This window comes from Eriocheir sinensis, unplaced genomic scaffold (assembly GCF_024679095.1).
Source record: "Eriocheir sinensis breed Jianghai 21 unplaced genomic scaffold, ASM2467909v1 Scaffold132, whole genome shotgun sequence".
NCBI classification, from domain to species: domain Eukaryota; kingdom Metazoa; phylum Arthropoda; class Malacostraca; order Decapoda; family Varunidae; genus Eriocheir; species Eriocheir sinensis.
The window spans coordinates 651,302-665,356 of record NW_026110651.1 but is presented as its reverse complement, the minus strand read 5'-3'; the positions used below and the strand labels follow the sequence as shown (position 1 = coordinate 665,356).

General features: G+C 41.4%; 1 protein-coding gene and 1 long non-coding RNA gene across 2 annotated transcripts in view; one reads left to right on the top strand and one right to left on the bottom strand.

Annotated features, from left to right (window-relative positions):
* Positions 1-6,677, top strand: part of LOC126989829 (uncharacterized) — a 44,405-nt gene extending 37,728 nt beyond the window's left edge. Inside the window, exon 4 of the transcript XR_007743737.1 lies at positions 6,495-6,677. The gene's annotated coding sequence lies outside the window, so the exon portion shown is untranslated. The remainder of the gene's footprint in view (positions 1-6,494) is intronic.
* Positions 6,678-8,274: 1,597 nt separating this feature from the next.
* Positions 8,275-12,917, bottom strand: LOC126989831 (uncharacterized). The gene is made up of 3 exons (XR_007743738.1): positions 12,180-12,917; positions 11,156-11,386; positions 8,275-8,766 (listed from the first exon to the last, which is right to left on the bottom strand). It is a non-coding gene; the product is annotated as an uncharacterized LOC126989831 (long non-coding RNA).
* Positions 12,918-14,055: the final 1,138 nt, after the last annotated feature.

The following is a 14,055-nucleotide window of genomic DNA, read 5'->3' as shown; positions in this document are numbered from 1 at the left end:
TGTTATTGTAGGGGTAAAGTTGCAGTGATAGTGGTGGTGGTGTGGTGGTGGGTGGTGGTGGGTGGTGGTGGTGGTGGTGGGTGCAGTAGTGGTGGTGGTGGGTAGTAGTGAGTAGTAGTGGTGGTGGGTGGAGTAGTGGTGGTGGTGGGTGGAGTAGTAGAAGTGGTGGTGGGTGGAGTAGTAGAGTGGTGGTAGGAGTAGTGGTGGTGGTGGGTGGAGTAGTAAGTGGTGGTGGGTGGAGTAGTAGTAGAAGTGGTGGTGGGTGGAGTAGTAGAAGTGGTGGTGAGTAGACAGGTGGTGGGTGGAGTAGTAGAAGTGGTGGTGGGTGGAGTAGTAGAAGTGGTGGTGGAGTGAGTAGTAGTGGTGGGTGGAGTAGTAGAAGTGGTGGTGGTGGGTGGAGTAGAAGTGGTGGTGGAGTAGTAGAAGTGGTTGTGGGTTGAGTAGTAGAAGTGGTGTTTTGTGGAGTAGTAGAAGTGGTGGTGGGGGGAGTAGTGGTGGTGGGTGGAGTAGTAGACGTGGTGGTGGGTGGAGTAGTTGTGGTGGTGGTGGGTGGAGTAGTGGTGGTGGTGGAGGTGGTGATGGTGGGTGGAGTAGTAGAAGTGGTGGTAGGTGTAGGAGTAGTCGTGGTGGTGGTGGCGGCGGCGGTCGTCTCACGAAGTCCCCTGAACGCCTCCACGTACTCGATTCCTACAGACGCCTGGCCTTGACGGAAGTCGCGCAGAGCTTGACAGTCTCTTCCTGTAGTGGCGAGAGGAACAGTGTTAGAGCCGAGGGCGATGTGTGTGTGTGTGTGTGTGTGTGTGTGTGTGTGTGTGTGTGTGTGTGTATATATATGTGTGTGTGTGTGTGTGTGTGTGTGTGTGTGTGTGTGTTTCTTCACATTTCTTCTTATTTTCTCCTTACTTCTCATATCTTCCTTCCTTCATATATTTAACTCTGTGCCCGCTACCCTCTACCCTCCCAGCAAACCGCGTGTAGTGTGGCCGCACCCTTAATTAAAGAGGGTATGTGGTAGTTGTAGAGGTGGTAATTAAGTGGGTGAGTGGTTGTGGTGGTGGTAGTATCAGTAGTGGCGGGGTTAATTAGTTAGTTAGTTAGTTAATCGTATGCTATATAGAGGGTGGTGATGGTTGTAGTGATCTTAGGCGTGTGTGTGGTAGTGGTTGTGGTAGTAGTGGAAGTGGTAGTAGGTGGGTGTGGGTGGTTAGTGGTGTGAGGAGTGGAGCAGTAGGCTAAAGAAGGTAGTGATAGTTATATATTGGTCTCAGTGGGTGGTTGTGGTTGTGGTGGTAGTATAGTGGTAGTAAGGGTTGTGAGGTAAGGAACAGTGGGTTAAAGAAGGTGGTATTTAGTGTGGTGGTAGTTATAGTGGTGGTTGATGGGTTGTAGGGGTTGTGGTATGGTATAATTATTAGTGGTATTATTTCTCACTTATCTTCATAGCCTACCATCGAAAGCCCATTTTCTACTAAACAACAACAAAGAAAACGAATATTGTAGGGGTGAATAATGTAAAATGAGTCTACGGTCAACCTCAACTATGCTGCTTCAAACGAATAATTCTTAATATTATTGAGCACAGTACAAAAGGGAGAGCCGGGATGATATAAATATTATAAGCTACTATATCTGTAAATCCAACACACACTTAGGGTGGTATTGTTAGACGCGAAGGCTAGCGTCCTTTCCTGTCGCTCGACCATGTAGGTAGGCAAAGTTACTTCGTCCTCGACCGTATTGAGAGACCAGCCTGCCAGCAGCCCCGCTGCATCTGGCTGCATCTGGTGTTGGTAAGCCTGATCGGCATCAGCTGGCCACGCACCGGCCCGATTTCCCGTTTTTTTCAAAAATCATGTTTCATATCGGGACTACATTAAGAGAAAATTATAAATTTAGAGATAAACAAAACAGAAAAGCTAGATATAGCCGTAATTAATGGAAGAAGACGAGGTGCAGTGCATAAACTTTGATTTCAGCAGTCATACATATAAGAAATTATAAGGAAGTACTCTTTTAAAAATAATAGCATTTAAGATACAAATTCAAATTAAACAATTATGAAAAAAAGAAAATGACAAAGATAATGCAGAGTGCCGATATGAATGCATATTCCGCCATCACAACAACGCGCGCGCACGGAAGCTGATCGACAATGGACCGCGCTGCACCACTTTCGTCAAGGCAGAGGAGAGTCCTGGTGCAGCTAGTGGAGGAAAGGCCTGTCCTTCAAGATAGGTCAACCAGCACTGCGGTCCAGCACAAGAAGAACTTGGCGTGGGATGAGATCGCCAAAAACTTCAACGCCATGCACCCTGATCTGGAGCCACGATCAGTTCAACAATTGAAAAAAAGTTTCAACCGCATCAAATTGAAGTAAGTAAATGAGGTGCATTGATTTAACGTTGTTTATAGTCACCGTTTTGACCAGTATCGCTTTGTATCGCTTCTTAGGTCCTCCTTTCAGTGCGCAACGCGTCATGACCCCTGTGCGCTGTCGGGCAGGGGAGGTGAGTTCTATTTTCACCTCCACACCTCTGTAACTATGCATTGTAGCAAATATTCGGCATATCATTGGAAAGATAAAGGCAAATACTATACAGCTTGCTTAATTATATTGCCAGTTTCATATGATGACCGACTAAACAATTATATTTTGCCATCGTATCTAAAAAAATAACCGCTATTATAATATGTATTGGTAGTATAGTTTGGTATATATTATTCTCGCTTTAACTTAGTGGTTGTAACAGCCAACTAGGCAAGACAATTCACACTGTTCTGGTGACAGGCAGCATGTTTCACTTATGAGTATGTGGTTGCATTATGTAGGAGGTGTCGGTGGACATTCCATCAGAATAAAGTTACTATGGGGTGGTGAATAGTGTTGGAACATGTATTGTGAGGGAGATTCAAAACACCACCAGCACAGACAGCGCGGCGTCGCTGCCACAATTTAGCAATAAAATAATAAATGCTCTTACTGTGAATTACCATATAGTTCTTGCATCACGGGGTCACGGGGAAAATGCTTCCACCTCAGCGTGCGGTTGCGAAGCAACTGGGGTCACATGCCCCTCCCTCCCCCCTGAGAATTATCATACTTCACCCCATCGACCATGCCTTTATACCCACCATTAATATGATCTTAGAATGTGCCCTTGTAACATTCTGTGTGGCATCAGAATGCCGCGGAGCTTCACTTGTCTAGTGCCCTCCCATACTCAGATGTGCCCCCCTTTGATAAATACCTATCCACTCCAGTGTTTGGGTGATGATTAAAATGATCAACTTTTCACCTTTTGAGACACAGATTACACTAATAATGTGTTCTCCAGATCCAAAATAATCATAATGCATTAAAATAGGCTATAGTTATTTTTCATTGTTATTACATGTTATTTGTAAGGCAAAAAGAAAGAATTACTGGTAGAATAGCAATAAGCATAGAGCAGGTGTAGCTCTTACATATGATAATATTATACCATTGCTGATCAAATAGTAACCCATTAATTCTTGCTTTGTTAGTTAAGAGCTATATTCAAACTAAAATAATCCCATGTTATCAACCTAATTGAATAGCAATGTATCTTTAATGCAAACACTATTAATATTAATAGGCACTAGAATATTAAATCTGCAACACTAATATCAATTTTGGTACAACAAGTTGTTTCCAATGCTCTTTACTATATTTGGTCAAAGGGTAAAAAAAGGTAAAGGAAAAGGTTGTTGGGAGCACACGCTATAGCTGCGGGTGGTGGCAGTGCTCATCTCCATCCCATTGATCCTTTGAGCCTGTCATGAGACAACCCATAAACCAGATACAGTACCAGTGTAACATCTGGGTTACCACAGTTTACTTTCCCTGGTGGCCCCAGGTACCCGGGTGAAAGGAAGGATGAACGGCTGGGTGGCTGCATGCCGACTGCCCAGGCCCGCAGATTCATTGTTAGGGACTCGAACCACTGCATTGCAGAGGTGTATTGTTAAAGGGTTTACAATTCAGTATGCCTTTGATATATTATTGTTATTAAAATCATGTTTCATTGCAGTGTGAAAAAGGAAGAGAGAGCCTACAAGCTGAAGGTGAAGAGGACTGGTGGTGCCCCTCCTCCATCACCTCCCAAGTTTACAGAAGAACATGAGACTGTTGCCTCCATGATCTCTGGAGAACTCAACATGGGCGAGGATGTCTTTGACACTCTTGCCATTCAAGATGGGCATCCAGTGGATGAGGCAGGCACTCCCATCATGGATGTTACTTTCAGTAAGTTAATCATTGCTTGAAAGTATATCACATTATATTATCCAGCTTTCTGCATTCTTGTTCTGGTGCTGCATATAAATACTATCATTGTTATTCTCATCATCAGTTTTCACTTTTTCATACACTGGTTTAGGTTAAAAGATATGCAAAAAAAATATATATATATATATATATATATATATATATATATATATATATATATATATATATATATATATATATATATAGAGAGAGAGAGAGAGAGAGAGAGAGAGAGAGAGAGAGAGAGAGAGAGAGAGAGAGAGAGAGAGAGAGAGAGAGAGAGAGAGAGAGAGAGAGAGAAATTTATATATATATATAGATATATATATATATATATATATATATATATATATATATATATAGATAGATAGATATATAGATATAGATATATATATAGATATATAGATAGATAGATAGATAGATATAGATATAGATAGATATAGATATATAGATATACAGATATAGATAGATAGATAGATAGATAGATATAGATATAGATAGATAAGTTACTCATTTCTGGGAACAAGCTCTGAGGGGGCCCAGTCTAGGATTAAATTTAAATAACTATAAATGCAATAGATATCAAATTCCTCTGGTGCCTTTTATTGATGGGGTAGTGTTTTTTCAAGTATTATAAGAAAAGAAGCTAACATTGTTATTGAAGGAAGAAATTTCCCGAGTCACATCATCTTTCATGTATAAGTATGACTGATAATGCATTGTATTATTTCACAGCTGTGAGTGGAAAACTGCCACCGACAGAGGTCCCCTCTGCTACTTCTGCCGCTGAATGTGCTGAAGCACCTGCACCTCCTAGTGCTTCTACATCTTTCCAGCCAGAAGCTTCATCCTCTGCATCCACTGCACCATCACTAACTACATTTACATGTAATGTGGCCTCCTCTTCTGCTGCCCCACGGCAGAGGAGGAAATTTGATGAAGAGTACCAGTCCTGTCGGAAGCAGCAGGATAAGTATCATCCAACTCCTTCTTCAACAGACCAAAGAGGAGCACGAACAACAGATGAAACTGTACCAGTTTCACAGGGAGGTGTTGCAGCGGCAGCTAGATGTCTTCACGGAGACTTGGCATCATATCCGTGAGGCAGCAGACACCTGCAAAGCCAAATTTTTGGACAGTTTGGGGAATGCCGGAGAGTAACATCCATGATGGGATTGCCTGCCTCATCAACTGCATGCCCATCTTGTATTGTAAGAGTGTCAAGGACACACTCGCCCATACTGAGTTCTCCAGAAATCATGGAGGCAACGGCCTCGTGTTCTTCGGAAAGCTTGGGAGGTGATTGAGGAGGGCCACCACCAGTCTTCTTCACCGTTAGCATGTAAGCTCCCCCCAACATCACTACCTATGAATTTATCTAAACATTTTATTAATGTGTTCATCTTATTGACTCTCATAACATGAAGGCCAGGCCTGTTCCACTCATTCTCTTGTTGGTAAAGTATTTTTGCCTATGACCCTGTGGAATCTGAATTTATCAAATTTAAACCCATTATTACATGTCCTACCCATCTCTCTTACCATCAGAACCTTATAAATATACCCTTATTAAAGCCCTTCATCCATTTATAAACTTCGATCAAGTCTCCTTGCACCCTTTGCCTCTCTAGAAAATGCAAGTTTAATTAACTGTTCGAGTCTCCTCATATGTCAAGTTTTTGAACCCGTAAATCATCTTTGTCATCCTCCACTGTACCAATTCTAACATTTTGATACCCATTCTACAATTATGAAGGTGACCAGAAAAAACACATTATCATGATAAGATCTAACTAATGCTAAATATAGCTTGATGACATCAGCACTTGTTGCTTACTCTCCTTGAAATGAATCCCAATACCCTATTTGCACAATATCTAGGATGAATGCATTGTGCTCTTAGATGGAGATCAGAGGTCATCAAGATCCCTGAATTCCTCTCACACCTTGATCTTCTTAGGGCAGTGTCATTTAACCAATAATTATGAGGGTTGTTCCCATATACACTCAGAGTACTGCACTTCAAGATTTATAAAAAAAAACACAGCCACCATCTTCAGTGGTCTTTCTTTACACCACTGAAGATGGTGGCAGTGTCCACCGAAACTGTTTAGTTAAAATATAACTATCGTCTGCCAGTGTGGGTTTTTATTTATACATCAAGAATATTACGTCAGAGTGATTAGCCCATTCTTTGCACTTCCAGACATTGAACTCCATCTGCCACTTCCCTGCCCATTCACGCAATCTGTCTAGTTCATCCTGGAGAATACTAGCGACCCGATCCGACTCAATTACTCTGCCAATCTCTGTATCATCAGCATTTTAGCATATATTGCCAACATTAACTAGTGTTAGTAGTAGTAGTTGTAGTAGGAAATACATTATATTCAGTGATGTTTGATAAATATTTTGTTCATTTATTTATATCATGATTATGTACGTATAGGCTTCAGGCAGGAAATGAACAAATTAAAGAGACTGTAAATTTTGATCGGAAAATATTTATGCAAAATCTTACAAGCTATTTTCATTTTCTGAACAGACATAACTTATTATTAGAGAAACTACAATAAAGATCTCAAAATGTACACCACTGTGACCAACCACCACACCAAGAAAAGACGGCGCCACTATAAAACACTTGCCTGCATCATGACGGGCTAGGGCCGACTACCATCCAGGTCTCTCAAGAAAGCCTAAAAGCACTATAGGCTGGGAAAAAAAAGATCAAACCTGGGCTATCTGTGTATAAATCAACCCAACTGAGCTACTGAGGTCACCATGCCAAGGGCCACTTATGCAGCACTATACCTGACACCTGGCCCCTACTGTGGATATGAAGGAAAAGTGACCTCGCTCACACTCATGGTAGCTGGAAACGCTTTTAATCGCTTTTAGTCAACCCATAATGCCACCTGTAGTATATATTTACATTAGAAAAACTGCAATAATAGTGAAAAATTTTGTCATGTAGATTACTGAATTTTCAATGTGTTATTGCAGTTCCTCTAATATATAGCACCGCATGTGCTACTGTGGGTTAAATAAAAGCATTTCCAGCCACCATGAGTGTGGGCGAAGTCACCTTTCCTGCATATCCACAGTGGGGGCGAGGATGTCAGATACAGTGCCAGAGAAGTGGCCTCTGGGATCATCTTTTTCTGGGGTGTTTTATGGGGCTGGTTAGGCTGTGGGACCACTGCCTCCTGAGCCCCATCAGTGGGAAATGTTAGCGGATGTTGTTATTCTGTCGATGTGTCACCAGGGAGGTTAGATCCTATTGAGTTGCCAGGACTTCTGTAGGAAGGTCTGCATAGACTTGAGGGCTTGGAAGGCAGTGTTGGGGCTGAGGGTGTCGCTGCCCAGCAGGCCTTCTATGTAAAGTTGGCCTGTGGATGTTGAGTCTGGTTAGGGATGCTTAATTTGAGGTTGGTGTGGAGGAGTGGAATCTTGGGCAGTGGAGCAGGAAATGTTCTGGTGTGTTAGGCTGTGTGAGGCACCATGGGCAGTGTAGGTCTTGGACTAGACGGAGAACTTTTAAATCATCGATGGCTCGGTTGGCTTGCTGCCCTGACTCCTATCCAGAAGCCTGGGTTCCATTGCCAGCACTCAATGGTGTACATTTTGACATCCACAGAAGATCTAAAAGAATCTCTCAACAATGGAAGCTCTGCGAGCATTTCCAGTGCCTACATCATAATCTGCAAGTATGTCTATGTTGATGGGCTCAAGTTCTTCTTCTGGCATGTCAATGGGGAGTTTGTTGAGGATTGCAATATTGTGCAGGATGGCACATGCAGTCACAATTTTTTTTGATGTTGAGAGTGCTGTTCTCATTGGCTTTGAGAGAATAGCAAATCTTTTCTTCCAAATCCTGAACGTTCTCTCGATCAGGTTCCTTGTTTTGATGTGAGAGGCATTGTAATGCCTCTCCTTAACTGTACGAGGAATTGGAATGTGAGTTTAAAGGTAGCTTTTACAGGCATAGCCCGAATCCCCCAACAAGTATCCTCTGTACTGCCCTCCCTCCAGAGTAGCACACAAAACAGACTCACTGAAGATGCGGGCATCATGTGCACTACCTTGCCAGTTCACGACCAGATTTGTGAAGAGCATGGATGAGTTGCAGACCCCCATTATATTCAATGAAAAAAAGCCTTTCCTGCAGCGGTAAAGTTCTGCATCTTCTCCACCTGGACTGATGATTGGGATGTGTACACCATCTACACATCCAATAACTCCGGGCATGGCAGCTACCTCGGCAAATTGTCGCATGACATCCTGTTCTTCAGCAGGACTGGGGAACTTTATGTAGTCCCCTGCTAGCTGGCAGATTGCACTGGTCACAGTCTTGACACAGGTAGATACACTGGGCAGCGACATGTCACAGCAATCCCCCATGTCAAGCTGGAAGCTCCCAGTGGCATAGTAGCGGAGGGTTACCAGCAGCTGGAGACGTGGTGGGATTGGAAGCCCTGTAAGAAAGAAATATTTATCAGAATATATATATATATATATATATATATATATATATATATATATATATATATATATATATATATATATATATATATATATATATATATATATATATACACACACACCATAGAACGGGGCTATTGCGACCACCTGGGGCAACTGAGACCAGCTAAGGAAATTTCTTTTAAAAATTAAACAAAAAAAAATAATAGGTCGGACTGTTTTGTTAACTTCTGTTTTGTAGACATTCAAGTACATAAGATCTGAAAATGTAAACCACATCTTTTCACTCATTCCACAAGTACCCCTCATTCCTATTCATTTGTGTATGTATATTCGAGGAATGTGACCCAGTAACGCTAAGGTGTGCTGTACACAAGCCGTGTCCCTCAGCCAAGTCCAATTTCTGTGATCTGTAGCCAGGCATCCTATGTAAGTATACAGCCAATGTGGAGGTGATCAATGTTAATGTTTACTTTGTATTGATCTTTATATAACATGGGGTAATTGAGACCACCATAATGGGGTACAAGAGACCACAGCTACATAAATGGTACACACTTCTGTTTTGTTTCGGGATGGTGTGTACCTACAAGAGAAAAGAAGGTTCTCCCAGGGCCCAGTATACTCCTGACATCCGGAAACAGGCTGATAATAATATTAATAATAATAATAATGATAATATTAATAATAATAATAATGATAATATTAATAATAATAATAATAATAATGAAAATAATAATGCTAATAATAATAACAAAAATAATAATAATAATAATAATAATAATAATAATAATAATAATAATAATAATAATAATAATAATAATAATAATAATAATAATAATAATAATAATAATAATAATAATAATAATAATGATAATAATAATTATAATAATAATAATAATAATATTTATAATAATAATAATAATATTAATAATAATAGTAATAAATTAATTAATAATAATGAAGATAACAATAATTATAACAGTAAATAATAATAATAATAATAATAATAATAATAATAATAATAATAATAATAATAATAATAATAATAATAATAATAATAAATTAATTAATAATAATGAAAATAATAATAATTATATATAATTATAAAAAAATATATAATAATAATAATAAATTAATTAATAATAATGAAAATAATTATAATTATAATAACAATAAATAATAATAATAATAATAATAATAATAATAATAATAATAATAATAATAATAATAATAATAATAATAATAACAACAATAGCAATAATAATAATTCCTGATGACTGCACCTCCATGGTGATGTGGTTATCGTGCCAAGCTACAAATCCACAGATCTAGGTTCAAATCCCAGTCGGTGTGCACCTCACCCAACTGTTCATTCTCCCTCTTGTGCCTGTCAAATTAATGGGTACCTGTGGAAACCTGTGGTAACCCAGATGTTACACCTGCCCTCTCTTTTGGGGTAATGGGTTCATATCCACCACAGGCTATAGTGCTAATGTGACAGAGGTCAGCACTCAGGCCATGTGCAACTATAGTATGTGCCCCTACCTTCACCTTACTTTCACTGAGAATGTGGATGACTGCCTTATCCTACTTTTCAACCAATCAATAACCAAGCCCATAATTTTTGCAGATTTTTGCAGGGGTCTATAAGGCATCATAGTTTCATGAGGTGGGCGGGGGAAGAGGGTAGCGATCGAAGCAAGGATGTGCAGGTGAGGGAATATTTTGTAAATAGGCACTTTTAGGGGCATTTTAAGGCTGATTGAAAAACATTGGAGGGGCTGTAGCCCCCTAGCTCCCACAGAAATTATGGCTGACAACAGAAACTCATGTTAGAAAAGTGTGTCAAAAGATATGTTGAACTGAATTGTTTGCTTTGACCTAAACTCTATCGCTAGGAAATATGAAATAAACATTTATTCCTTAAGAATGATAATTTGACAAAAAAATCATAGACATATATGTAGACATATTTTTACATAGCTGAGAATAACTAGGGTATGGATCTGTGACTTTGGCACCTCGTATAATTTGAGAACTATCAGGGCTGTCCCTGTTTATGGTTGTGGTTCGTTGGCAGATCTAAAGGGGGACCCAGGGGCCGCCCCCCCATGGTCCTGAGCGAATACTGGAAACTAGCTCAGAAGTGCGCTGCGGCTATAACAACAAAACTCGCAGAACATTCCAAATTGTGTGGTAGGCAATTTCATCGGACTTTTCAACAATCGGGCCTCCGGCAAACTCTTTTCCTGAATCGGCTCCTGTTGCAGTTAAGCATCAGTACATTAATCTTGCTAGCCACAGCTTGATCAGGTCTGATTAAAGTACCTGTAAAGAATGGCATTTTTATATTTCAGACCTCTGATATTTTAAGCTTACCTCTTTTCCTGGTAGAATCTGGCAATAGGTGCTGGATTTTTGATAAGAGATCCAGGGTGACTTGCTTGGAGAGCCGAAAGCGTTGAGTGAACTCCTCTTCCGAGTACATTTCAAAGGGATCCCTACGGCTCCTGAACAAACGGGTTCTCCTCCTGATGGCCAGGTCTTCCCATTGTCCCACGTGAGCCACTCTACGTAGCAGGTGTCTGTAGGCTGCCATTGCTGCTTTTTCTGTAATAAAAATTATATTTAATCTTTTGTGTCATCACCCTCATCAAGGATTATTTTCATTTGAAGTGGAACTTAAGCATCAAGGTCTGTCTGAATATAAGCTTGAGCTTAGATGGCCAATGTAATTATTCCCCATAATGGTGTGAAATATTAATATTGGCCATGCTGGGGTGGGCAGGCTCAGTAATGAAGGCTGCTTCCTTGACCTATTTCATAGCATTCACAATTCATACTTATTGAGGTTTACTGGCGTCAGGCTCACTGTAGTATTACCAAAGTTAAGGTAAAGTTGGGGCACACGCTATAGCTGAGCTGCGCGTGGGTTCTCCGTTGCATGAACACGTGTGCCTGTGGTAGGAGGGAGCCCACCACCCCGGGACACAGGGCCAGTGTGACATCCGGGTTACCACAGTTTACCTTCCCCAGGTTTCCCCAGGTACCCATTTATCAACCAGCCCGAGAGGGAGGATGAACAGCTGGGTGAGCAGCACGCTGACTCCTCGGGTCATGATTCGGACACGGGGCCGCGTAGTAGTAGTCAGCCACGCTGACCACTAGACCACGGAGACCTCTTAGTATTACCAAGCACGAATAATAAGATTATACATCCTGTCAAGCTCCCTCACCCGGGTGTAATAATACATTTTGTTGGGGCTACGGCATGGCGATGAAAGGCGAGCCTCCTGTCAGCCTTCCAGCAAGTTGTAAACACGCCTTATCCCGCCTAACGTATCCTGCCACTTTAAAAACACTAAACAATCATTCACAGCCGGGAAAATACGCTTGGTCTTACCTGTATATGGATGATGAATTGTAGTAATGGCGGCAGCCTTCCTCTCCCGCGTGACGCCAGGCCGGAGGGGGGAGCTTGTTGTCGTCACGACGCCTTATTCTTGTAAAACGCGGAACGGGTACTGTTATCAGAGAAACACTAGTGTTCTGCCTAATAGGATATTTTTTTCCCGAAAATTTATTTTATAATTTATTGTATTTTTTACATTCAGTCTAAATTCTGATAACAATTTAAATCACGATTTCGACGAAGACACGGGGGTACCCGTGTCCTCGACACTCGACCATGTTCCAGTATTTTGGCGGGCATTTCAAGTACTCTCAGTAACGACTTGACTTCATGGGAAGTAACTTGTCCTCGACCTTCCGTCTAGCAATACCACCCTAAGGCTCTTCGTCTCATCAGCTCTCCTCCTCCTACTGATAGTCTTCTACCTCTTAAATTCCGCCGCGATGTTGCCTCTCTTTCTATCTTCTATCGATATTTCCACGCTGACTGCTCTTCTGAACTTGCTAACTGCATGCCTCCCCCCCTCCCGCGGCCCCGCTGCACACGACTTTCTACTCATGCTCATCCCTATACTGTCTAAACCCCTTATGCAAGAGTTAACCAGCATCTTCACTCTTTCATCCCTCACGATGGTAAACTCTGGAACAATTTTCCTTCATCTGTATTTCCTCCTGCCTACGACTTGAACTCTTTCAAAAGGAGGGTATCAGGACACCTCTCCTCCCGAAATTGACCTTTCTTTCGGCCACCTCTTTTGATTCTTTTTTGGGAGCAGCGAGTAGCGGGCTTTTTTTATTAATGTTTTTTTTTGTGTGTGCCCTTGAACTGTCTCCTTTGTTGTAAAAAAATAAAAATACACCAACGCGCGGACCTTAATACCTAAACGGAATGAGTTACTTACCTACGTTGACGTAGAAAGACCGGACGTGATTGCCATCACCGAAACGTGGGCCATCTCTGACCACCTAATGACCGAATTCTCAATTCCAGGATACGAAAGTTTCTACAAAAAACAGACTTCACAAGAAAGGAGGAGGTGTTATATGATACGTCAAGAACAAATACCCGGCCGTGAAAATAACCAAAGGGGACTCAGAGAAATATGACACTGTATGTGTTGAACTGGAGACTAGCAAGCACAACAAAATAACGATTGGAACCGTTTACAGACCTCCAAAGCAACAAGCAGCGGACGACGCAGCTGTGTATGAGGAAATTCCCACCATAACACAAAACAAACAATCAGTCATTATCGGGGACTTTAACTGTTCCAACATTGACTGGAACACGATGATTGGAGATCGGGAGGGTAACAGATTGCTCGAAATGTTAGAGGACACTTTTCTAACTCAGATTGTTACCCAACCTACAGGGGAAAATAACTTATTAGACCTAGTACTCGTGAGTGATTCCGATCTCACACGTGAATGTCAGGTCGGCGAAAAACTAAGTGGTTGCGACCATCACCTAATTCGCCTAAAGATCAGAACAGACCACGAACTCACCGAAAACACGTCCAAGATTCCAAACTACAAAAGAGCAAATTTTAATCTCGCTCGTGAGCTGCTAACCCAGACAACTTGGGAACTCATGAACCTCACTCCTGTGGGCGGCGCGTGGAACGGCTTCAAGAACAAACTCTTAGAGGTAGAGAGAACAACTGTTCCCATGAAGACTAGAACAAATAATGCCATAAGCCCACCATGGATGACTACCCAAGTTCGACCGGCGATTAATTTAAAGAACAGAAAATACAACTTGCTAAAGGAAAACAGCACTGACGAGGCACGCGAACAGTACCATCAAAGCTTCTCATTCGCCAGCGTAAACGCGACAATGAAAAGCAGATTGCGAGCGAAGCCAAGTC